A 27,001-nucleotide genomic window follows, 5' to 3' on the forward strand; every position below is an offset into this window, starting at 1 on the left:
TTATCTACGTTTAAATAATGTTTATTTGATTTAAGCGACATGTCTAACTTCCTCAACCATTTTTTTGCCCTTCCAAAGAGATCGTGTATGTCTACACCGGAGAAGAAAAACTATTTGTATCATCTGCATATAATACTATATTTGAACTACCATGTATATGTTTACAATGTCATTGATATATAACAAAAATAGTATAGGTCCAAGAATAGATCCCTGGGGGACTCCATATCTGATGTGTTGAAGGTCTGACTTCACTCCGTTTATGGTTACATACTGTGTTCTGGACGCGAGATAATTTTGAATAATAATAACGGAACACCGTTTTGATGGGATTGCAACGCAAATTTTAGGAAGGTTTTCGCAAAACAATGGGCATGGAATAGGAGATATGTCCTCCTGCCCTTAAACTCGCTGAAGAAACGATTCGTGTGCAGTTCACAATACCTTTAGCTTTTCTAATTATTAGCTTAATGATTAATGTGCCTTGTCAATAATCCTAATAATTTTGATATCTTCTTTTGTTGTTAATTTTTGTTTATGCATTACCTCAGTACCAAAATTCAAAACATCCGTAACGAACGCACATACCGGACCCCTTGTGTCTCAGTCATCTCTTCTAAACCTGTCTGGTTAACAGAGTGATTGGTTTAGAGCAAGCACCCCTGATTTTCTCCTGATTGATATGAGGAAAGCTGTGTAACGAGCAGAACATCAGCTCTGTATTAAGGTGGTCAGTTGGATGAGTTGGTTCTGATTGACCGTGGTTAAAGTGGCGCGCAAAAAGACAGGAACAAAGGAGATAAACTCGTAAATGGGAGACAAGCCCACAATCACAACTCACATGTGAGTTGTAGTGTGCGTTTGTCTGTCGTCTACGTGTTTGTTAGGTGCATGATTCTTTCTGGGTGTTCACTGCGCGACATGTTAGCGTGAGAAAGCAATTATCTGTTGTTGCTATTTTGTTTCCGACCCAAAAACGAAGAACTGTCACAAAAAGAAACATTATTTTTAACGTGAAAATGGCTCGTTTGGTTCACTTACTTAGGAGGCAAAATCTAATCACGGATATTTTCACAATGCAAACATTTACTCATGTCCAGCTCTGTCTAACAGTGTCGCGCACTGTGCATGCAAAGACGAGGCATGTAGATATGTTTTCAAGACATTTATACTTTATCAAAGTGTTATATGTTACATAACAGTTATAAAAAGATCAGCTTTTTTCGTCCGAAAAATAAACACATATCTACGGCCAGAACTATATTAGTTGACTTTATTAAATATAGGTTAACGGTTTTAAAACACTTGGTGTTGTTTTTCGGAGCGTATATGTCATGGAAAAGCACGCAATGCATCTTGTCTCAGAATTGTCACGTGTATTGGGCATATGGGTGTTTAATAGGTGTATAAGGTGTATGCAGTGGCAGCTATAGCCGTGTGCGCAATTGCTGAGCGCGAGCCGACGTTGAGCTTCTACAGTTCTTTTCCAGCGTGCATTTCGCATCATGAAGGATACGGGTTTTAGCAGACTATTAATGCGAGCTCTTTCGGAGCATGTGCTTTAAACATTGTCCTCAAATATAGCGTCCAGTGACACCTTTTCGACTAGGGCGCAGCCATCTTGAATGTGGTAACTTCTGGTATGCGGTAAGCATCGCTTTGATATCTTCACGCCACTAGAAGGTGTTTACGAAAAATGCCTGATTGTCACACATTCCTGTTTTGCCTCAGCTCTACTTTTTCGCATATTCCAGGTTGAAACGTTTTATTATTTTTTCGTCCAGCATACGAGATAATGAACCCACGCGACTGAGAACGACAGGAAACAGAAAACGTATATAACCAGTGCGACCCGGGCTTTAAACGGATTGTCCGGTGATATCCGGAAGTTACTAGGCTTTCACGCTTGTCTCGTAGGGGGCCTAAATATAGTCAGATGCGATATTTATTTTATGAAAAGACGCCCCAAGGTTCCTTAAATCACCTATTAACATTAATACGAAAGTTCACGCCAAAGTTTGCAAGTATGCAATGCTGGTTGTGTAGTGACGTCACATCGAGCGTGGTAACGTCGGTCACCGGCGTTGACTTATTCGCGGTTTTGATGAACCTGGAAGATGGTGCGTACAAAAATAACCGTCGAAGAATTGAGCTTCCTTCAATACCGTAAGCCTCGTCTTTCTTAGAACCAGGCTATTTTACTGAGACAGCAGCCAAGAGCTGTCGTGGCTCTCTTTGCACGATGTTGCGTCAGAGCCTCCATGGTTGCCAACAAAAACGCTGTGTTTTGAGGGTGCTATCCGAGCAATTGGGCTCCGTGAATTACATGTGGCGCAGAGGTCTATAAATTCGGATATTGTGCGGATGATATTTTCTAAAAGCAATGATAATGTAGTGTAATTGTTTTCTGAAAGCCAACATTTAACGGGACAATCAACTTCTTTTTATAAACAGGTGCGCGTCAGCCTTCACAAAGTACGGGCTTGCAGTATGCCCGCACTTTGCAAGAGATGAGGCGTCTGCTCGTCCGCCCTACCTTCTGCAGCACCGCCTCTGCGGCTTGACATCAGTGGCGCTCTTTGTTGATACTTTTCCACTGCATCGTCCGCTTCCGTAGACACCAGGTCCGCTGGAGGTGTCTCTGTTACCATTCGCAGGCGCTTTCTATAATTTTTGAAGGACTTTTGAGCATCGGCAAAGTTATATGTCGTTTATATCGATTCCTTCGAAAGAGGGATAGGTACGAGCAGGGACGGGTCTTCTGAAAACCTTGCGTTCCCACAAGCAGTAATACCAGTCAGAGGTGCAGCCGACCCGACCTGAAGCGGAGGTTGAGAGAAAGGCCCCCGGGGGCGACCGTGCGGCCAAGCAAGCGTACGGGAGCCCCGCGGATTTGGGGGTACCTTCTGGATCCCGCTTCATTCAAAGATGGACCGTAGCGGCCGTTATACGCCGTCCCAGCCAATTCGAGGTTGTGAGCCTACAACACGAGGTGGCGCTCCGCCTGTCGCTGCACCTAGCTGCACCCAACCGGTAGGTCACGGGGCACGCTCTCAGCGTTAAGTTGTCTGGGATGGTTTCCGACCTCCGCTGGCGAAACATCCAAGGCTGAAAAAAAAAGGGGAAAAAAAAAAGCAATTTAGGTCACGCAGACGATAGCAGCCGCCGAACCGCGCTCCATCGAGGAGTGCACTCTGTACCTCGAGTACTCTTACCATCCACTCGGAGTTCGATGGACCGAATCTGCTCCGAGCGGCGCGAGAGCTTCAACGTTGCCTTCCCTTCTTCACTTGACCTGAGCTGAGTGGAGCCGCGTACCCTTAGCTCGCCGGCCGGAATTCCGGGGTGGTGTCTGAAGTGTATTTGTACGAGCGTTTTTGTTGGTTACTATCGACCCAACAAGTTTATTGTGCCAAGAATATGTGAACCGAGCCCCTATAGGTAACGTGAAGTACAGCATAGGACATCACCAAAAACACAGTCGGTATGCCGTCGAGCCAATCGTGCGCAAACCGCGCTATATAAAAAAAAAAAAAAAAAAAAAAAAAACGGAGGAAAAAGGTAGCAACCGCGCATTTTCCTCCCTTTTACTGACGCGCCCTCAAGCGGACAGAAGAAGGGAGGAACGAGACGTTTTTCTCCTTCACCAGGCAAACGGGAGGAAGGTTTCGCCCGCCCGCATCATTTTTCGGTTTCGATTTTGGAGTTTTTTTTTTTTTGGTACTAACTGCTTTTCCGCTTGGCACCGATGAGACTCGAACAAATACTTTATATTAGCGGACGTGGTGCAACTTACATAGCCCCGAAAATAAATTAATAATACTTCCCAGATAGAGAACCTAGGCGACGCTTGTCCCGCTTAGCACTCCGCATCGCTTTTTTTTTTTGTTTTTACATTTCGGCAGGGCTTTTAGTTGAGTAAAAAAACTAGACTCTGATTGAAACCTTTGCCACCAGACAAATCGCCCGTTACCTCAAGGTGCACTAAGTATATATTTTTCCCCCATATTCCTGGAAGTGGAAAACATAAAAAAACGTTAATTAAAAGTGAGGGACGTCACACCAAACCCTAATTGGGAACATGGGTAAATGTCTCTAGGTGTGCAGACGAGCTGTTGGCAGCTAATCATATCCTTTAACTCCTGAGACTGTGGCGCAGGTGGCTGAGAGTGGCTGTACGTGTGTATATAGGATGCCTGAGAAATAAACTAGTTAGCTGAGTTTGAGACGTTCCCTTCTGTCTGTTCCACTAAAAGTTTATCCTTTTCTGCACCACAGTTTCAGGCGTTAAACGACCTGATTGGGAACCCTACGTTTCGATGCCTACTCGACCCTTCGTCAGAGGTGACTGTGGGGATTGCCGTAGTAACGAAACAATACCATTACTCCACCAAAGTGAGAAAAAAAATGTGTAGGTACTGACTCCTTTATGAACATTACAATCGTTCAGCAACACTGCATGAAGAGAAAACATCCAAAGTTAATACAACTGTGACATAAAAAGGAGGCAGCATCTACCACGCTCTAAACTCATTGAATTAGGTGGCCATATAATATTAATGCAGTGTGTATTCAACCTTCGTTGTATCATTAATTGTCAGATTAATCAATATCGTCGCTTTTTTGCAATCGTCATAAAATCCATGTCATCTTCAATTGTTTGTATCCATTTCTCTCTTATCCACAGTACCAGTATAAATGCACTCAGAGCAAATTGATGCACTGTTTGCGAGTCTTTGATTATGTTCCTCCAAAGACACAGGTCTTGGTCGAATGTTTACGTTCAAAACGTTACCGCAATAAGCCCCCCGCAGGGGGCACCTGCGAAAGCAGGTGTTTGGAGAGTGCCGTCTCCACGGACCCCGAGACCCGCAGGGGGCGCCTGCGCCTTAGGTGCTAGGTGCTTGGTGAGGGAACGCGACAGAACAGCACACGACAAAACAGCACGGCGACAAAACAGAAAGCGTAAAAATAGCAGGCGACTAAATAGCACAGCGACAAAAGAGCACGTATGTAGCAACTTCGAGCGCGCTCTTCACCTCCCTTTGCGCGAATATTTTCGAACCTCCTTAACCCTTTTATTTATTGTCGCTAGTTTATAAAGGAATTTATAGCCTATTTTATTGCTAAGTCAGTGTCCCGACTAGTGCTGCTGTGTGATTGCTAAAAACAAATGAAGTTAGCAGTAGTTACTACTGCTTAACTGCGCTGATCTCTGAAGAGGTTGGGTAGTTAGAGGTGACATCTTCGCGTCAATGTTGGCCGCGTTGTCTGGTCTTTTTTTAAATTTTATATAGACCCAGCGAAAAAGGAAAAGTTATTGGGAAAAAGAAATCCATAAGTTCAAGTTATGAACCGTCTGGTTTGCGGCGGTCCGGTGAGGGTACTCGTCGTTTCGTAATTACCACCTAAGCGTAAAACGTCCCCCCCAAAAAGCGGGAGATGCGCCGATTACAGATGCATTGATAGAACCGGGAAGATAAGGCAACTTTAATGTCGAGCGAATTCAAGGTGTACCATGGGCACGGATTCTGCGGGGATCATTCGCCGTGAACAAGATTTCCCGGAAACACGCGGCTGCGGCTTGCAGGCGAGAAGTTGTTTTGAGTTAAATTCACAGATTATTGCCGACGAAGGGGGGGGGGGGGGGGGGGGCGGGGCTCGATCGAGTGGAAACCGGTGAAGCAGAAACATGCCATTGCCTCAATGCTGTTGCCGTGCAGCATGGGCTAAGCACCACCGTTGCCGCTCACACTTCTTTTTTTCTTTTCTTTTAACAACTAACAAAAACGCGTTGCCGTGTGATTGATTCCTTTACTGTAGACGACATCACCAGCTAACTTTCGCGTCAATATTAGCAGAACTGCTCGAGAAAAAGAAATAATACGCACCAGCGGGGGCTTCGGTACTGCCCACGAAGCCTTCATGTGTGCATCGAGTATACTCCCCACTCCCAACTTGCTCCCATGAGAACGGATTCGACATATTGGCCGTCGACGAGTTGGCTTTCGACGAATTGGCCTAGACCCTCCATTCCTTTACAGTGCCTACTTTGAGACATGAATTTTTAATCTCCATACGGTCTATTTAGGTTTTGAGCGTTTTTGACTTAAACCGATAAAACCGGTAAAAGTAGGACGAAATCTTTTTTACGAATTCGGTTTTAACTGAAAAAGGTCAGTATTTTTGACGGCGTTTGGAGGCATGGGTGGGGGAATGCATTACTGACCGTATGACCACTTCCTTTCGCAGTTTTTAGGTTGTCTCCGAGATCGGTTCAACTTTCAACAAAAGTTGAACCGACGTAATGGTCTTCAGGACGAAATCTGGGATTTTCACCTGATAGGGATTTGTGTGCCGAATTCTTGGTTCAAAGAAGAGAGTTTAATCGTGAACTGTAGAATGAAATTAAAGGGCATTCGTAAATGCCGCACATTTTTAGCACCGCTGGCTTCCGTCTATATACTAGAGAAGGGCATAAATACGATTGCAGTATTGCCGTTTCTTGGTCTGCGCGAATGAACCACCACTCGCAGTCGTGAAAATCGGGGAAAGACGCACTGAGTACAATGCTTGAAAATTTTTGGATTTTGATATTTGCCTCTTTGACCAAAGTGGTAGTAAAGCTCATGTTCGTCCTGCGTACAAATACGAGCCCACGACAATAATGTCAGATCACGATAGGGCCCCAGTGCGTCTTGCAGAACACGCTGCGTCGGCTGCCACAGACAGTAACAAATAAGAAATCCAGTACCTGGTTTACTCACTATTCATTTTAAACAAACGCCATTGAATATTGCATTTTCGTCAGTATACTGGTTTTCGTCAATAAACTGAAAAGAACTGAAAAGTTTATGCGTCTACAAATATTCACAGCAATCAACCGAAAACTTCTGCTTGGAATAAAAACCGAAAAATGTACGCCAAGTTTTAAAGTAATAGAAACCAAAAACGCCAAACCCTAGCTATATTGTCAATGTCCTGTTTTGACGTTGTGCTGTTCTGACGCTGTACTGTTTTGACGCCGTGCTGTTTTGGCACGTGCTCTTCTGTCGCTTTGCCGTTTTGGCGCTGTGCTGTTTTGTCGCGTGCTATTTTGGCGCGTGCTGTTTTGTCGTCGTGCTGTTTTGACGCTTTGCTGTTTTGACGCGTGCTGTTTTGACCGTGCTGTTTTTTCGCGTGCTGTTTTGTCGTGTGCTGTTCTGTCATGGTGGCGCTTGGTGAGTAGCGTCACCACGGACCCCAGCGACGTGGGCCACCATACCCGTACGCAGGGGGCACCTACTTTTGTAGGTGCTTGGTGAGTGGCGTCACTACGAACCCTGAGCCATGTGGGTTCGCCCACCCACGTCTGGTTGTGCGTGGCGTACCCGTGTCGGGCGAAAAGGGGACCCTGGTGGTTGAGCTGAGCCCGGGGTATGTTTGGACCCTTCAAGGCCCCGCGGGCGAGGCAATTAATACACCACTTCGACCACAGCTTCTCGTAGACGGGTGTCCTGGCTTGGTCCGACCAGGATGATTCAGTGAGTCGCCTCTTCTACCCTCTTCTTCCTTCATTCACTTTTCCTCCCACCTCTTCCTCTTTTCTTCTACACTCTCTTCCTTCCTTTTTCACCTTCTTAGGCGGCAAGGGCTAACCTTGAGTAGAAACAGGTCCTGTCCCTGCAATTACACTCGGTTATAGTGCCCGGGCAGCACTGGTAGAGTAATTGTGTCAGCCAAGCCTTTCTTGGTATGGCACATTACCTACCCCCTTGTTGGGCTCCGTGGTGGACGGTGCACCCGGGAACTAAACTTTTCTGCCCATCTTCATGGGTTCTAGCAAAAAACCACTGATCGGGCCCTGAAAAGCCCGATCATTGGTTTTTGCCACTGATCGGGCTTTTCGAAGCCACCACCGCAAAGACACCTGACCTTCCTCCCAAACTCCCCAAGTTTTTAGTGATTCATTCTGAAGGTGATAAACAAATCTTGCAAATGTCCCCATTCTTAGTAGCAAAGGTACTTGAAGGTGCAACTGGAAAAAACTACAAGGCGAAGAAAATGAGCTCTGGGGATTTACTTGTTGATGTGGAAACGAATCAGCAGAGTAATGCACTTCTAGGCTTAACGTCTGTTTCTGGTTATGACGTCCCTGTCTCTCTACCGAACGTTAAACAGTATTCAAGGAGTTATCTCTGAGCATGACCTTCTTGACAGCTCTGAGAGTGAAATTGTTGAAGGCCTCTCTGACCAAGGTGTCACAGCTGCAAGGCATATCACCATGCGTCGTGACGGGAACGAGCTGAAGACAAAACAAAACTTTCCAATCAACCGTCCTTCCTGAAGCTGCGAGGGCTGGGTACCTGCGCTGCAGGGTTCGGCCTTATGTGCCAAACCCCCCGTAGATGCTTCAAGTGCCAGAGATTTGGCCATGGCTCTCAAAGCTGCCGTGGAAAGGCCACCTGTGCAAAGTGTAGCAAGACCGACCACGAAGCCGATGCATGTACCAACAACCGCACTGTGTAAACTGTTCAGAACCTCACCCAGCATACTCCAGATCATGCAAGACATGGAAAGACGAGAAAGAGGTCCTCACCTTGAAAGTCAAAGAAAACCTTTCTTACCCTGAAGCACGCCGTCGCTTTGCATTGGCGCGGAAAGGCGGCTACGCCCAAGTGGTGCAGCGGGGACCTGCACCACTGAAGGTTGCCGTGGCAACCCAGACGTCCTTTCTGGACTATGGGAAGTCACGGCAGTCCCCCACGCCCCAGCTGAAGATTTAGCTTTCGGGGCGTGCAGTCTCGGCCGGGCGGTCTACCGACCCTCCCAGCCAGAGTGCGAACCCTCGCGCTCCAACGGGACCACAGCCTTTGTCCTCTCTGGCTGTTTCCCAGACCCAGGATGGGCCGGTGGTCACTGCAACCGTCCCTCCTCCGCAGTCTCCTTCCAGGGAGAAGGGTCGACACTCTCGCCCACAATCCCTGGAGGGAGCATCATCGAAGGAGCGGCATGGCTCTCGTGCTGCACCTGCAGCGCCTAAGGGACAGGAACGGGTGGACTTGGGCAACGCTTCGCCCAGCACCTCCTCTGCCCCTTTGCTGGGTCTGGTCGCGGGCGGCGCATGGCGCCCCGTTCCCCGAACGTAAAGAAACCTGCAGGAAAAGCCTTGCCTCAGAAAACTGAGGCCATGGATGAGTGTGAAGAAGTCTCCACTCATGCGTCTGACCAAGACGACATGGAGTGGCAGACTATTAATGGTAAGCAGAAAAAAAAAAAAACGGTGATCCCATCAACGTGACATTGCGGATTAATTTTTGCCACGTTAAAAAATGTGATTACGCTTTGAAGACGGGGACATAGGAAGGACAGATACCATAGCGCTCTGTGGTGTCTGTCCTTCCTATGTCCCCCGTCTTCAGAGCACAATCATGTTTTCTAACGTACCATACCAACCTGCCCAACAATCAGCACTTGTAATTTTTGCCACATGGGGCAGCTTTAAAACTTTTACTTACTCTCCCAGCGGTTGTTATTTACTCACATTTTAACTCGTTTTTTAATCAATGACCGAGTTCCATTTTACGCAGTGGAACTGCCGTGCACTAATGAGAAATATTGATGATGTAAATTATTTTATGGACGAGCTGAGACCCATTGCACTCAGCCTGCAAGAAACACATTTAAATAACACTGATACGCCGATTTTACGTAGGCACCAAGTTTTTAGGAAAGATAGACTTCCCCCTAATATGTCGGGAGGAGCGGCACTAGTGGTGCAGAATGGTGTTGCCTGCTCGGAGGTCCCCTTTCTACGACCTTAGAGGCTGTAGCGGTGCGCCTTCTGGTTGACCGTTTGATCACGGTAGTTACTCTTTATCTGCCACCTAACTCTCCACTGCATATCAGTGAACTTGAGTCACTTGTAAAACAATTACCTTAACCTTTTTTTTAATTTTAGGCGATTTTACTGCCCACCACCGTTTGTGGGGCAGTGCTCGCCAGGATTCACGTGGAGGTGTCGTAGAGCGGTTTTTATTATCATCTGGGTTGTGTCTTTTTAATGGGAGGGAACCTACATTTTTTAGTGCAGCACATCAATCATTTACATCTATTGACCTTTCTATTGCATCACCAATGTTACTTCCATGCTTTTCATGGAGTGTTTTAAATAATCCATTTGGGAGCGATCATTTTCCTATTGTTTTCAAAAGCACGATGCCAATTCCTTCCATTCCTACACAACTTCCAAGGTGGAAATTGGAAAAGGCTGAGTGGTCTCTTTTTCGTTTGGAGGCTTTTATTGATTCATCTGTTCTTGTAAATATGAGCCCTGAAGATGCCACGCTGTACGTTACTGAAAGATTATAAATGCTGCATCACACAGTATCCCCCAGACCTCTGGACGACTCCCCAAGAGGTGCAAGCCATGGTGGAACAAGGACTGCTCCACAACACGCAAGTTGAAAAACAAGGCATGGTGCATCTTCAGACGTTATCCCACTCAAAAGAATCTACTTGAATTCAAGAAAAGAAGAGCGAAAGCTCGCTGGACGCGAAGGCAAGCTAAAGGCAAGCTAAAGGTAGTTCGTGGAGAAAGTATGTGACCTCTTTGAGTAGTTTTGTCTCTTCAAAGGAAGTGTGGGTTGATCAGGAGGATACCTCTTTTTCCATCAGCAACATCGCTTAAGGAACAAGCAAATGTCCTTGGCAAACACTTCCAGGAAGTCTCTAACTTTGCGAATTATAGTGAGTCTTTTATGAGGTTTCGATCAGCAGCAGAAAAACAAGCCATTTCTTTGTCTGGTGCTCAGGGTGTTCCATATAACAAGCCATTTACGCGGTGTGAGCTTGAACTGGCTCTCGGCGTCAAAAACGACTCTGCGGCTGGGCCGGATAGGATTCAATACGAGATGCTAAGGAGACTATCGCCTGAATCTTTAAACAGTTTGCTCACCTTTTTTAATTTATTGTGGGATGCTGCTTGTTTTCCTGACTGCTGGAGAGCGGCACACATAATTCCTCTACTGAAACCCAGCAAAGACTCCTCCTTACTGACGAGCTATCGCCCAATTGCATTGACAAGCTGCCTGGGCAAAACCTACGAGAGACTTATTAATCGCCGTCTTGTCCACGTTTTAGAGGCAGAGGGTGTGTTTGATAGGAATAAGTGCGGCTTCCGAGCGGGACGCTTCACGGTTGACCACCTTGTACGCCTGGAAACTTCTATTCGGGAAGCATTTGTCCATCGCCAGCATTGTGTTTCTGTCTTCTTTGACCTACAAAAGGCTTACGACACGACTTGGAGATATGGGATCCTTGGAGACTTGTACTCATATGGTGTCCAAGGTCGCACGCTTCGCTGCATTCAAAGTTTCTTGACGGGTTGGACCTTCCAAGTGAGTTTGAGCTCAATCCTGTCGGATGTTTTTTCCAAGGAGAAATGCGTCCCTCAGAGAGGAGTATTAAGCGTTACACTCTTTGCCGTGAAGATTAATAGTATGGCAAAGTTCATACTACCCTCTGTATCCTATTCAATGTATGTTGACGATGAGCAGACATTGGTTTCTTCTTGTAACCTGTCCAGCTATGAACGGCAATTGCAGCTCACTATCAATAAGATGGGCAGGTGGGCTGATCAAAATAGCTTCAGGTTCTCTCCCGAAAAGACAATCTGTGTTCTATTTTCACTCCGCGGTGGCCCGTCTCCCGATCCAGTGTTGCACTTGAATGACGTTGCTATATCTGTAAAGGAGGAACACAAGTTTTTAGAAATAATATTTGATAAAAAAACTCACTTTTATACCCCACTTGAAAGAGTTGAAACATAAATGCCTACGTTCATCAAACATCCTCAAAGTCCTGTCGCATACGTCATGGTGGTCTGACAGACGCTGCCTCTTACGACTGTATAACTCCTTGGTGCGGTCCCGCCTGGACTATGGCGCAATTGTTTATGGGTCGGCGCGTCCGTCTGTTCTAAAGATATTGGATCCCGTCCACTATCTGGGGCTCCGACTTGCCACGGGGGCACTTCGAACATCACCTGTGCTGAGCTTGTATGCTGATACACATCAAATGTCCCTGGAAAGACGAAGCAAATATTTGAGTCTTTGTTATGCCTACAAGATACTCAGCTATCCCCAGCATCCCACTTTTGATACCCTCCGACCTTTTAGATCCTTCCGACTCTTTGAAAACAAGCCTAGTATTGTTCGGCCACTGAGTTTCAGAGTTCAAGGGATGACTACATCGCTCCATCTTCCCTTTAGTGAGGCTCCTTTGCTGAGGAGCAATGAGAAAGTTGCACCTTTGGACCTTCTACCAATCTCCTGTCACTGGTAACTGTCCAGGTACAGAAAGAGAGCTGTTTCACCATTTGTTCTTCAACAGAAGTTTTTCGATTTAGAACAGAAATACAAGGACTATTTGCCTCTTTGCACTGATGGGTCTAAAACATAAACTTTTGCGGGATGTGCGGTTTATTTCACTGCTTTCAGGAACGTTCGACAACTCAACACTCTTGCAAGTATTTTTACAGCTGAGTTGTATGCCATTCTAATGGCTGTGGAGTATTTATTAGAGAACACTATCACGAAGCAATTTTGTTTGTCGATTCCCAGAGCGTTCTTCTAGCAATTTTGTCCTTAACAGACAGTAAGAACCCTCTTGTGCAACGTCTTCGGGTTCAGTTAAATCGAGCTCTTCAACACGGACACCTGATCGAATACTGCTGGGTCCCAAGCCACGTGGGTATTCCTGGCAATGAGAAAGCAGACTTGCTTGCTGCCTCTGCGATAGAGTGCCCAAAACTGCCCCTTGGCCTGCCACACCAAGACCTGAAACCGTTCATACAGAAATTGATTATGAAGTCATGGCAGCTGGATTGGGATATGGAAGAAGAGAACAAGCTCCACGTCATCAAGCCCCTTCCGGAGGTATAAGAGAGCTCTTTTCATAAAGACCGTCACGTTGAAGTTCTTCTTTGCCGCTTAAGAATTGGGCACACCCGCTTGACTCACCTGCACCTGCTTTGCGATGAGCATGTTAAGCTCTGCGACAACTGTGGTAAAGCTATGACTGTCTTGCACATCCTGTGGCATTGTAAATCTTTAAATCAACAGCGCCAATCATGTTTCCAAGAACTGTTCCGAGATCATCTTCCTGTTTATCCATATTTTCTACTTGGTGATCAACCCTTGGTACCGTTCAATCGAGTTGTAAAATTCCTGCATAAAACTGGACTTTAACACCAGCTGTAGCTTGCAGTTATTTTAGATTGCATTTTTAAGTTCCTTATTTAAACCTCTGTTTTGGCGCAATATGGCCAAAGTTGCTCTTGCGCCAGTAAACCCCCAATCATCATCATCATCAACCGCAATAAGACGTTTAAAAAAAACACGGACTCATTTTTTTCGCTCAAAGGCAAAGAAAGGCAAGACTCAGAGCACCACGTAGACCGTTCAAAAACAAAGCACACTAAAACAAGCTGAGCTGAGAGCAGCTAGATCCGCTGATTGTTCTCAGACTGGCCGCGACACTGTACTATAGTCCTTGAAAGCATTAGAACGGCAGGAAGTGGTGCCCTTTGAAGGCCTCAAGCACGCATGCCTTCTTCCGTGCTTTAGGATCGCGCGCGCGCTCGAGGTACGTGAGACGCTGAAGCGCGGTCGAAAGCTGGAACCTCACGCAAGGGACAAATGGAGCTCCTCCCTGTCATGTTCACCTCGTCCGTGGCTATGTATTGCAAAAAAAAAAAAAAGTATTTTTGTTTTGCACGAAGCGATTAGTGTTAAGCTCCTCATGCATGCTGGCAGTAACCACCCGCGAAAACGCCTGAGCCTTTCTAATTGTTTTAAAGTTTTTTGCAAGCCACCTTAGCAGACAACTTTCGTATTTCATTTTTATGCAATTAATTTTATATTTTACAGTTGCGTTCGTTTCTCGGCACTGCAAGATAGCCTCTTTCGTTGGCCGTCGTTGGAGTTAAAGGTATGATGTCTGGATTGATTCAAAGAGTCATTTCTTCTGTTTTCGACTGAAAGAGTAATGCCTGCTGCCTTAGCCCTTTTATCAAATGATGTACGAGTTTTTCACTCAAGAACCATAGTAGTAAAATGTCTGGATTACGGAAGGGTGTTACTAATTTTCTCCTTCAACTTTGAGTCAAAATACGATTGTGTGCATTTAAGATTGAGTACTCGCTCATAATTTTCATAATGTAAAACGAAAAAAACATCGTTTTTTTTGTCTGATAACCAAATCTTGTGAGAAATAATTCGCCCAGCGCATGAACTACAGCCGTAGATTGTTCTAAAAAAGGACCAACGAGTGTGGTTTAGCCAATTTTTATTGTTACGATGAGCCTATTTAGCGAAATTGAATCAAATCCATTCTACATCCAAACTTCCTCCCTTTCCTGTTTTTAAGGATTTTCTGGGCATTTATGCTGAATAATCTTCAACCCACGTTGAGCAGGAGGAGCGAAAATGGTTCAAATTACTCGTAATTGTGTGGTTGAGAAAAAAGCCGGAGAAAAACCACTCGGCGTTGGCTCAGATGTTATCCAAGTTTCGAGAGTTATCGCCTAATTCCTGGGAGAAATCCGCATCTTCCCAAATTCCTGTGATTCTAGTCTTGCCTACACAGCACTCCACGTTGAGGGGCGCGTCGTGCGATGCCGAGAAATTTCGACTGCCGCGTCCTCCCATAAAGAAAAAAAAAAAGGAGACAGAACTCTAACGAGACACGGCCCCCGCCAACCCAATTAACCTCGGCGATAAGCGAAGCCGCGCATTGGGCCTCTCGTGTTGGGCCTCCGCGTAACCCAAAGCGCAATTGCTCGGCGGGTCCTGCCGGCCTTGTTCGCGTCTGGTTAGAAGCAGCAAGTGTTCTATCATCTTGTTTCCAACACCGGGGGGAGTCTGTCGGAACTTTCTTCGTGCCCTGTTCTTCTTTTTCGTTTGGCCTCCGTTAGGAAGCTGGACAGGATAAATTGACGCCTCGTTCGACCGTCCGTGGGAGAGCAGGGGCACCGAAACAATCGATCGCACGTGTGGGAAGGGGGGACAAGATGAGGGCCACAGGTCTCGAAAAGGACGAGGCCTCCGCCGACGGAATTGTGTGCGAAACTACATTTGCAAGGCAGATTCTCCGACGGTAAACTGAGTGTTGTAAAGAGCTGTCCTTCCCAATTGGACGTATGAATCGTGCCGAGAAAACTGCCATTCTCAGAGCGAGCTCGTCGGTCTCCTGACAGTGTTTGCGCGAGAGCTGCAGCCGGGGCTGACAGCTCGGACGTGCGGGACACTGTTGACCTTTGGAATGAAAGTCTCGCAATCAAATGCCGCTGGGGTTTAAACTTTCGGGGAACGTCGGCAACCGAAGCCCAGTCTGGCCGATGGGATACGTGTCCGAATAAACGGAAATCGTGACCTGCGGAGAAAAGCCGGATAAGCCTCTCGAGGTTCGAGAGCTCTGCTGTCGGGGTTTCGACCGCTTTACCGTTGCAATGCATTTATGAGATTGGCCAGCTAGGAACTAACATGACGTACCGCAGTGTTTGCGGCCTATATTTGATGGCATAAAAGCGAGAGGAAGATATGAATTGTGAACTTTGATGCGGCAAGAGGTCGGTCTGACCTTCAGAATTACTGGTTCGAAGTCGTAGAAAGGGAACTTGGAAGGGGTGTACATGACCTCCCTTTACGTCACATCAGCTTCCATTGTGGTGGCCTCGCTGATGAGCGCGTACCTTTTCCAGCATTCCTTCCGTATCACCGTATTTGTTTGTTCGAGCAAAAGCAATTCGCAGCGACGTTGTGCGATCACGTTTCGTGAATGCCATCATCATAATGCAAGTCATCTATACGAATGCTTACCGATGGGGTTTTATTCTGCAACAGGAGACTGTGACGACGTGACCGCACTTTGGTACGCTGCCCATTCAGATCCAAGCGGACCTGGGTAGACACCTAGCAAAGGACTCTTCCGCATATTTTGTGGCGCTGGTGTCTTACTGAGTGCTTCGAATTCCGACGTTCTAACAAACCCGACCACTGATTGTGGCTTAATCTAACCATATTAACAAGAACCTTTATCAAGGATAATAAAGAAGGATGTAAGGGTAGTACAAAAAAATAGTCTTGATTTTTTCTATTACAAATAAAACTTAGTGTCTTTATTTTTTAAGAACTGAATACAAATCAGTTTTTTTTTCAACCAGTTTGTGCCAAATACTTAACAAACTTATTTAAGATAAGACAGTAAATACCCATTTAAAATGTGTTTAGAGTAGTATTCAAATTACTGTAACTCCGAGATATCTTTAGTAGAGTACAAATACTTACAAAAGTAATTAAATGACTATCGAATATGCTGGGCAAGTAGGTTTCAATTGCTATAAACACTACAGTAAAAGAAGTCAAAAGAAGGTGCTCTACTTGGTACGAATTTGCAGAAAATCGCATTCTGCTGCGATCTTATGACTTCCAAGACGGTCCTTCGCTGCTGGAAGTTTATTTTGAAATTATTCTGGATATGCAACATAACAGGTGCCGAAAGATTCTAGGAACAAAAGGGAAACACGTATTGTAGACACGGTACCTGCTTTGCTTTAGTCTGGCGGCAACTCGGCTCATATAACGCATTCCGCATGAGGTTCGTAATATGTCTTGCCGCAATTTGGTGAACTTTACACGCTGTTCAGCATTGCATGTCTCTAAGAGACGAACTGCAAGATCAGGCAGCCAGACTTGTTGATGAGTGCGCGAGTGAACCGCAAACGTCCACGCTCGAGAGAAACATCGGCTCGAGAACAGCGGCCCGTTTCGCTGATCAACAACCAAAAGCGAATATTTTGTCGCCCACACCAAAGGCGAGGAACCGCCTGTACCTTAAAACTTTCAAAAAAGAGGCTAGAAAGGCCAAGATGAAAACACAGGTGACACAAGCGAGTGTTAATGAAACCCCTTCCCAACTTCATTCCCCTAGTCCTCATCTCCGCGTAAACTCAAACCATTAATAAGACATCGAGGGTCAAGACTGTAGGATCGAAATCCACCAGTTTAGAAATAGCTTGGCGCAAACCTGGTGGAAAAGAAGATTTTGAGGACTTTGAGAATTAAACAATGCGCGCATGTGGATGGGGATGAAAGAAACTAGTATTTAGAACGAGCTGGGAAGCGAGAGTTAATCCACAATAGGCACGCAAGCGTCTTTTGGAGAAGCCCAATCTAGGTCGCTGCAGCTCAATAAAACCAGCAGGATCTAGCTTCTTTAACTGAGGGAGTGACTGCGCTAACTTCATATTGTGCTCGCGCATTTTCATACCAGAGCCTCCTAAACCGGCGATTTCTGACAATGGTCCAATGTAACCGTAGCGAGCGTTGGCGATAAAATCCTCCGCTGGCGAAACCACTCTAGCTTCAGACGAAAGGTGTTAAATCCGGATGAAGTCAACATCAATTTGCTAGCTCCAGGCGTGACGTGCCATCCAACCAGAGCTTGAAAAATGAAACGAAAAACGTACTAAAAGACATATAGTATTGAGAGTATTTGGCGCTATCTATTTGGCATTTTTTTGGCGTTTGGAGACTGCACTTTGCTCGTGCGTTGTTTCCTGTTCTGTATTCGGTCGCTTGGCTCCATGTTTGCGATCGGTTCAGCTTTGTCCTAGAGTTTGACGATCCGTACTTCTGTAGATTTTTCCGGCGACAAATGTTTTCCAATGTTAAAAAAAATCATTTTGAAATACTGAGTACAGGATGGTTAGAAGTGTAATTAAGATATAGTGGCGAACACTCTAGACAAACTGTATTTGCAAGATTCCATAATGCCACCGAAAGATTTTGTCATTCACTACCTCGAGTAGAGTATTTAAGAGGGGCTCAAGTCTGAAACTCACCTCTGTTTATAGTCCACTACTATCGCACGTTTCACCATGATTCGTGACCTCGAATATATTTCGACCCAAGCTTTCTTTTTCTGGTTATGTTACGCAGATTGTTACATCTTCTGTAGGAAACGCTCGGTTTACTTTTTCGCGTGTCATGCGACTTTATGACTATTTTTTTCTGCATTGTACGTCGATGTTTCTGCCTTATACTAACAAAACTTGAGCTCGGTAGTGCAGCCCGGAACTGATTTGCGGCCCTTGATGTGCCGCGAATTGAGACTGTACAAAAACGTTTTGTACGTAATATATATGATAGGTATCTCAACAGAAGATGGTATTATGACTACGAGTACATACTCAAAAGTCTTCGTTTACAAAACCTGTCCATTCGCCGACTCACCCGTGGTAACCTCTTTCTACATGGTGTAATTCATGGCCCATTCGATGCTGACCTAGTAAGCTCTATACATTTACATAAACCTTCTCGCTTTTGTAGACACCGCTCTATTTTAACCGTTCCTTGAAGAAAAAATAATACGATTACTTTGTATGCAACTCTCATTTAACAATTTAGAGTGTCCACGCTTGAACATTTTTGTGTCTGCACATTAAATTCTGTCACAGTTATTGATTGAAATACATTTATTTATAGATTATGTGACAGGTCCTGTATTTTTAAGTTTTTTTATTTATAGCAAGGGGTGCATTTTTTTCTAATCACTTTTATTAAACTCGGCCAAAATAGAACCGAACGACAAGTGGCAACATATCATGGCATACCAGCCTTGGCGCTTTCGTCAACAGGCAATTCCCTATTTTCGGGAATTCGCTCTAAATAATCATCGGGCGAAAAAAAAAATTATAATCCCTAGCAGGGTGATCATTTTCACATGTTAATGATCAAGGAACTAAATAACAAAAAAACACGAGCCCCGAGAGAAACAAAAATATACGGAGTACACTGAATATAGTCTTACAATTGCGGGCATACTAAAGTGTGAATCCAGATATCTGAGCCCCATAAAACACAAAATGTACGCACAGAAAAACTTACAAAGCGGCATTTCTGTTTCACCTGTATATTAATTGTACAAGAATTCAACTCTGTGTTTTATTTTTTTTTTTTTTTTTAATTTCAAGATTTCCCAAAATCACGCGTTGTCCGCCGGTACATATCCGTCATCATACCCTTTTTGCTTAGTGCTCTATTTTCCTAAGAGGAAAATTGTTTGATAGCTTACTTTCGATACTATCGATATTCGACTAAAAGCCAAGTATCGACAGTACTATCGACAGGTTATTGATTGTGCCATCGCTAGAATCGATAGTCATCAATCGGTAATACTATCGATGTTACAATCGAAACTCAACTATCGATAGCACCATCGATGTCCGATTCTCAATAGTCAACTATCGACAGATTTCGAGAGTATCGATAGTTTTGGAGAACTATCGATAGTATCGATAGTCAACTTTTCGGTAGTTATGCATTACTAGTGGGAACCCCGCGTTTCCTATGGCCTCCCATGTTCCCCTCTACCCCCACGGCCACACCCTCCTCGGCTGACGGCCCGTGTCGCCGTTCCCGAGGCGGAACGGACACATCCCCGAGTCTCGGCCAATGGGAAGGGTTACGTTGCCAAGCGGCTTCCACTGGAGAGCCGAGCTGACAAAAGGGACGGGCGGCCGGGGCGAGCTCTCTCTTACCTGAATCACGGTAGGGGAAGTACGCGAAGGACTCATGACCATGTAACGGAGACCCCGTGAGATGTGCATATGTTTGAGCTGCGCGGTCTGTGTTCTTGGGGGGGGGGGGGGGGGGGGGGGGGGGGGGGGGGGGGGCAACGGTGAAAACCGTCTGGTAGGCGCTGCTGCTATTCGCAGATGATACCACACACGCCCGGATCCGCTGAATCTGCTTGAGGGTCTCTATCTGCAAGACACTTGTACGTTTTTCTTCTAAGCTTGGCTCTCTGTTTGTATCGGCGTCGACCGCACAGACCGTTTTCCACCCTGACCGTAAAAAAAAAAAAAGAAAAAAAAAACACAAAAACATCCTCAACTTTTTTGTCTCAAAAACGTTTCCTAAAAATAAACTAATTATATTTCGGTATTACAATTGCATCAACTAAAAGTATTTGTGAGAATTTTAACTCTACTCTGTTTATTTGATCATTTATTTGAATTTTTTTACCCTTTTCTGGACTAGCGCTCGAAAACACCCTGCATTGCGCAATATCCATGAATTACTGCCGACATCGTAATGAAGGACGAGTCATATTTTCTCAACGCGATTTTTGAAGCTAATCGAAAAGATTCTATTAATATGACTCTATTAATCTTACTGTCGCGCCGTGTGAGCGAGATGTGTCCTCACGTGGCTTCCTCACCATTTTCGGGGCTACTCAAGCACGTAGACCGGTGCTTTCTGTATTGAACGCCCATAGGCGTTTTTCGTCCATCCAATGTCTCGGGCTGCAAATAGACGCAACCTTTTTGATTCTGATCCCAGATTCAAAAAAGTACCAACATCTCTCCCCTCCACCAGATCGCACACATTTTCTTTTTTTGCTCCCTTGCAGTCGCCGCTATCTTGATCGTCGCAGAATAGAAAGCGGCTTTTCTGCGCGTTTAATCGTAAGTAAAAGCGTATAGTCAAAAGCCGAGAGACATGCGAACACCTACACGCAGACTAAACGCTCACTGTCACGGTTTACTTTTCGGATCTGATTGTGTCAGCTGCGAAGAACACACAAACAAACGAAAGATGCCGACAGCCATGACATTGGGCTTCTGGTATTTCATAATTGAGGCTATCGGCTCGTAGCCTCCGCTGCACTCTGAGGGCATAGATTTGGCATAGGTACTCCCCCTCCCCCTATTCCTCCTCCGCCGCATGCATTCTTTTATTTTCAGGCGAAAGCCTTACTTCCACTACGCGAAAAGTCGCCGGCGTTGTCTCCGACAGATCCTCATAAAAGTACGTCATCAAGCACGCTTCAGAAATAAATCACAAAGAAAAGCGCAGCCACGCTGATGCTTCGTCACGGTAGCGGCTGGGGGAGTTCAAGGTCAAAGCGGACGCGCGTCAGAGATAAAACACAAAGAAAAGTAGAGCAAGGCAGATGCTTTGTCTCGGAATCCGTCGTGAGGCCTCGTAGGAATGCGCTGCCGTGTAGGAAGGCTATTGCCTTCCTACACGTAAGCAATCTTAAATGTCACTGCCAAATTTTCTTTTTTTTAGTTTTTACCCTATCGCACTTACCCGCTTTCACGATGGCAAGCGGCGCCCTTCGGAGGGTGTCGTTACTTTTCCCTATGGAGGACATTTTTCGGGGCGATCATCTGGCACATGACTAGCTGCTCTCTTTTATGACTTTCCTGAAGCATTCAGCACACGATAACGACTGTGCATCGGACGATTACTGCAAACATTTTGCATTCTGTATCTGCTTAAAACAAAGCGGCGTGCGAGTACCTCTTCCAATCGAATAGGGCAGCGTCATCCTCAGCTTCAAATCCGCAAGAAAAGTTGGTACGATGTGAGCCCCTAAAGCGCTGCGAAGGCTGTGAGTGACGAAGCGCTGTCCAAATCGAAGGACTATTCTCACCCTTTTCGTAACAGAGTATAGTTTGTTTTACACTAAACTGCATGCGTGAACCTATTGAGATGGAAGATTCATCAGTTATAAATTATAATGTGAGAATATGCAGGTCATTAAAGTAATGGTATTTGTTTTTCTATGAAATGTTATATAGACCTTTTACAGCGCGTATCAAATGCTGAGTCACTGGGCTATGGAAATATGTGCGCGTGTCATATTTCGTGGAACAAAGCTAGTGCTCACGCTCAGAACGCCTTCTACATCCCAGAAGACAAAAATGGCAAAAGTCTATAGCTCACGGAAATATTTCTTAAAAACTATGGATGGAATAAGCACGGAATATATTAATCTTATTCTTGGCTCTATCCTCCACACCGTGAGCATTAGGTATCGCGAATGTCAAAACTTAAACATTGTAATCTTGGTGAACGAGATCTATTATATGTTAATAACACAATAATGCTGATAAACGGCTGTATAGTCTGAGCATACATTTATACTTTGACGAAAGACCCTTAGTTTAACATTGGCATCTACGAGAATAATAAAAAAATGCAAAATGCTTAGTATTTCTGAAAAGATAAGTGACACGAGATGATCGAAAGGGTCGCTCCCTAGTGGTAAAAGATGTAGACCATTCCTATAATCGGCTACTATGCGCTATCATCTTCGTCTACTGGTTTGTAAAACGCCGCCTGAACATGGGCGGTAGATTCCTACTGCAGAACGTAAGGCGCCTTCCATGCGTCCACAGCCGAGCGATTCGTCATTTTTTGCCCGAGTGATAGGCACTAGAAAGGTGCGAAGACGCAATTTTTCTGCTTTCCGCGCGTCGGTTGCGAGGACACTCGAGCAACGAGAGCACCGACGAAAGTTACTTTCTAACGATTGAAGGCTCACCTTAAAAGGAGCTCCTGTTTATGTTAAGGTCGAGACAGAAGTATCGATGCATATCTCTCTGTCCACACTCTCTCCGTCCCTCTCATTTTTATAATTTTACGCCCAAAGATGTCTTTACCGTTGCTTAATTCTGGCCCCCACATGGCTGTACTACATTTCACCTAAAGTGAAATCGCAGCCCACATTATGATCCGGTAGAACTGATCATGTAGCGCCAAAAGTGCGTCATCGCGGCACTTCTTGGCTTTGTGCGCAGGCTGTCACTAGCTAAACGAACCATGTACAAAAAAAAAATTCGACAAGAACACTTAAGACCGCTTACTTGTAGAAATGTTTTTGCTTTCCTACACGCAGCCCAATCCTACGAGGAGCGCGCCTTTTTCACACATGCGCTCCGGCTATGACATCACGCTCCCCTACTGCGCAGGAGCGGCGAACCCCACCGGCTTCTGCGCAGCATCCGCTATGGTACACTTTTCTTTGTCTCTTATCTCTGAGGCGCGTCCGATTTGACCTTGCCGTGACGCAGCATCCGCTATGGTACTCTTCTTTGTGTCTTATCTCTGAGGAGCGTCCGATTTGACCTTGCCGTGACGCAGCATCCGCTATGGTACCCTTTTTTGTGTCTTATCTCTGAGGCGCGTCCGATTTGACCTTGCCGTGACGCAGCATCCGCTATGGTACATTTTTCTTCGTGTCTTATGTTTGAGGCGCGTCCTATTTGACCTTGCCGTGACGCAGCATCCGCTATGGTACACTTTTCTTTGTGTCTTATCTCTGAGGCGCGTCCGATTTGACCAAGCCGTGACGCAGCATTCGCTATAGTACACTTTTCTTTCTGTCTTATTCCTGAGGTGCGTCTGATTTGACCTTGCCGTGACACAGCATCCGCTAAGGTACTTTTCTTTGTGTCTTATCTCTGAGGCGCGTCCGATTTGACCTTGCCGTGATGCAGCATCCGCTATGGTGCACTTTTCTTTGTGTCTTATCTCTGAGGCGCGTCCGATTTGACCTTGCCGTGACGCAGCATTCGCTATGGTATACTTTTCTTTGTGCCTTATCTCTAAGGCGCGTCCGATTTGACCTTGCCGTGACGCAGCATCCGCTATGGTATACTTTTCTTTGTGTCTTATCTCTGAGGCGCGTCCGATTTGACCTTGCCGTGACGCAGCATCCGCTATGGTATACTTTTCTTTGTGTCTTATCTCTGAGGCGCGTCCGATTCGACCTTGCCGTGACGCAGCATCCGCTATGGTATACTTTTCTTTGTGTCTTATCTCTGAGGCGCGTCCGATTTGACCTTGCCGTGACGCAACATCCGCTATGGTATACTTTTCTTTGTGTCTTATCTCTGAGGCGCGTCCGATTTGACCTTGCCGTGACGCAGCATCCGCTATGGTATACTTTTCTTTGTGTCTTATCTCTGAGACGCGTCCGATTTGACCTCGCCGTGACGCAGCATCCGCTATAGTACACTTTTCTTTCTGTCTTATTCCCGAGGCGCGTCCGATTTGACCTTGCCGTGACACAGCATCCGCTGAGGTTCTTTTCTTTGTGTCTGATCTCTGAGGCGCGTTCGATTTGACCTTGCCGTGACGCAACATCCGCTATGGTATACTTTTCTTTGTGTCTTATCTCTGAGGCGCGTCCAATTTGACCTTGCCGTGACGCAGCATCCGCTATGGTACACTTTTCTTTGTGTCTGTTTCTGAGGCGCGTCCGATTTGACCTTGCCGTGACGCAGCATCCGCTATGGTACACTTCTCTTTGTGTCTTATCTCTGAGGCGCGTCCGATTTGACCTGGCCGTGACGCAGCATCCGCTATGGTATACTTTTCTTTGTGTCTTATCTCTGAGGCGCGTCCGATTTGACCTTGCCGTGACGCAACATCCGCTATGGTATACTTTTCCTTGTGTCTTATCTCTGAGGCGCGTCCGATTTGACCTTTCCGTGACGCAGCATCCGCTATGGTACTTTTCTTTGTGTCTTATCTCTGAGGCGCGTCCGATTTGACCTTGCCGTAACGCAGCATCCGCTATGGTATACTTTTCCTTGTGTCTTATCTCTGAGGCGCGTCCGATTTGACCTTTCCGTGACGCAGCATCCGCTATGGTACTTTTCTTTGTGTCTTATCTCTGAGGCGCGTCCGATTTGACCTTGCCGTTACGCAGCATCCGCTATGGTATACTTTTCTTTGGGTCTCATCTCTGAGGCGCGTCCGATTTGACCTTGCCGTGACGCAGCATCCGCTATGGTACCCTTTTCTTTGCATCTTATTTCTGAGGCGCATCCGATTTGACCTTGCCGTGACGCAGCATCCGCTATGGTACACTTTTCTTTGTGTCTTATCTCTGAGGCGCGTCTGATTTGACCTTGAGCGCGCCCACCGCCTTCCGTGACGAGGCTTCTGCGCTGCTGCGGTTTTCTTTGTGCTTTATTTCTGAGGTGCGTCCGCTTTGACCTTGAGCGGCGCGCGCTCGATGGCGCATTTTATTACCATCTTTCGGGCACAACGCCGACGCCTTTTCGCGTAATGGGACAAGTAAGGCTTCCGCCTGAAAAAGAGCAGAATTATGGGGCATTCACTCTCGTGATAGCTTTAGCCGAGAATCGCAAAGGCGCGAATAATACGATGCACTTTTTCCACTCGAACTGATTGGCTCTAGAGCCGCTAAATAAGCTGCGCTTAGTGGATTGGCACTCCGCTCCCCGACATTGTTGTGGGCGCCACCATTTGGATCGACGCAACTGCCGATCGTCATGACTCAAAAGTGCGCCTTGTTCAGCATTAGATTCGGCGTTAGGAAGGTAATGTAATATTGGTTTGCTCTGTCGCGAACTGTTTGAACATCTTTGGAGGGCGGAAAAGCGTTTCCTGTGACTTCAGATAAAGCTTCAGATAACTGCCAACCCTGATTTTAAGACATAGTATGGCTCTGAAGCGTAGTTCATTTAGCAGCACTAATCGGCTCCATCGGATTGCGGAGCCGGCTGCGGTCGAGCTTCGAGTGTAACGGATCCTTCACTTCTGTTTGTAGAGAATAAGTCATTTGCCAACGCGCATTCCTTTCAAAGCCAGGGCGGCTCTATTTTCAAACTTTTAAAATCTGAAATTAAGATTAGAATGCAAATAGAAATGAGGGACGCCCGCGTCTTATGCAGATGGCGGATCGATCCCAATTTCTGTCAGCGGCAGATGTCCAACACCCACGCAAAGCCTTCGGTGCCGCATTCCCGGGCCACCCGGATAACCGGATTACGAAACATGAACTGACGTTTTGGGCGCTGTTCTTCTCCAGTCTGTTATTGTATCAGTGAAAGAACGCTACGAGAAAATTGTCCCAAATTATACGCACAAATATATGTTGCTTTCCAGTAAAAACTTTGCCCATTCTTTTGCTCTGATTAGTCACGTGCTATTCAAAAACGGTTGAGTTTCATACCCTAAACTTACGCTGCGGGATATCTGATGCAACTTGTTCCTCGTTGATATGCATATCTTCCTCAGGCTTATTCACGCAAGAGCTCTGGAAGTGCATGTTTCTCATCTGTGTTACACAATAAACACGTCTAAGAAATAAAAAAAAGCTTTCTATATATATATTTCTTTTTTTTTTTTTAAGTTGTCAATGAGACACTGATATCTCTCGGAGGCTTCAAGATCAATCTTCTCTAAGATCGCACTTCAGTGTACAGGAGGTTGCGCTATCAGGAAATGACAACTGTTGTGACATCATTTTGCAGTTGTATCGTTAACGTGATTTGTTCCCAACGTTCAGTTCTAGATTAAAATATCCATTTAGAAATAAATTATCTTCTCTCTAAAAGCGATACCTTCCCGTCCCAGAGCAGCTGTACGATACTAAAGATGCGGTTCTGCGATATCTGGATAAGTCCCTCCACACAGAACACGAGGAAAGTAAAAATTGTGGCCAAAAAGTTTTTTTACGCGGGTACCACCAAGATGGCTTTAAGGCGACCACATTCATTTTTAGGACATATACTTGAAAAGCATCATATCATTTGATAGCGCCATCATTTACAAATGCCGGGTCTTTTTATGAAACCGGCCATTGCGTAAGCGTCTATTTATGTCAGTTGCCTGCCGAAGGGTTAGAACATTTAGCGCTCTGCAACTACCGCGATGAAGTGACTGACGTATGTGCAACATTTATTGCGACTCTCAATAAGGTGTACCAACAGTATTATTTTGTTTTACAGCGAAGCTGCTTATGATTAGGGTTCCCTAGATTTTGCGTGTGGAGTGACTAAAAACTCGACGTTCGCACCGCCGCACGCGCCGTACGCGCACTCCTTTTGTATATAAAAGAATCGAAGTAAATAACCGAAATAAAGCATTGAAGAACGCCTGTGCAAGATGCCATTTGTTTTAGGCTTTTGCTTTAGAACAGTTACTCATGCCATATCCTCTTCTATACTCACAAAGCCTGGCTGTTCGGCGATAGGGTGCCCGGTCGCAGATTTGGAGTGCGAGGATGTGGTAGCACAGATCATCAACGAGCCAGTTGTCGGGGAACTTGGATGTCAACGCACAGCTTTTGCAGCGGCGAGGATCCGAAACACACTGCTGGGTCCTCGCGTCTCGCCGCATCGGGGCCC

At 45.8% G+C, this 27,001-nt stretch overlaps 1 protein-coding gene across 1 annotated transcript in view; it reads left to right on the forward strand.

Annotated features, from left to right (window-relative positions):
- Positions 1–27,001, forward strand: part of LOC8032191 (prohormone-3-like) — a 197,710-nt gene that overhangs the window by 37,498 nt on the left and 133,211 nt on the right. The window lies entirely within an intron of this gene.

Source organism: Ixodes scapularis, unplaced genomic scaffold (genome assembly GCF_016920785.2).
Source record: "Ixodes scapularis isolate PalLabHiFi unplaced genomic scaffold, ASM1692078v2 PGA_scaffold0__279_contigs__length_252992795, whole genome shotgun sequence".
Lineage (NCBI taxonomy): Eukaryota > Metazoa > Arthropoda > Arachnida > Ixodida > Ixodidae > Ixodes > Ixodes scapularis.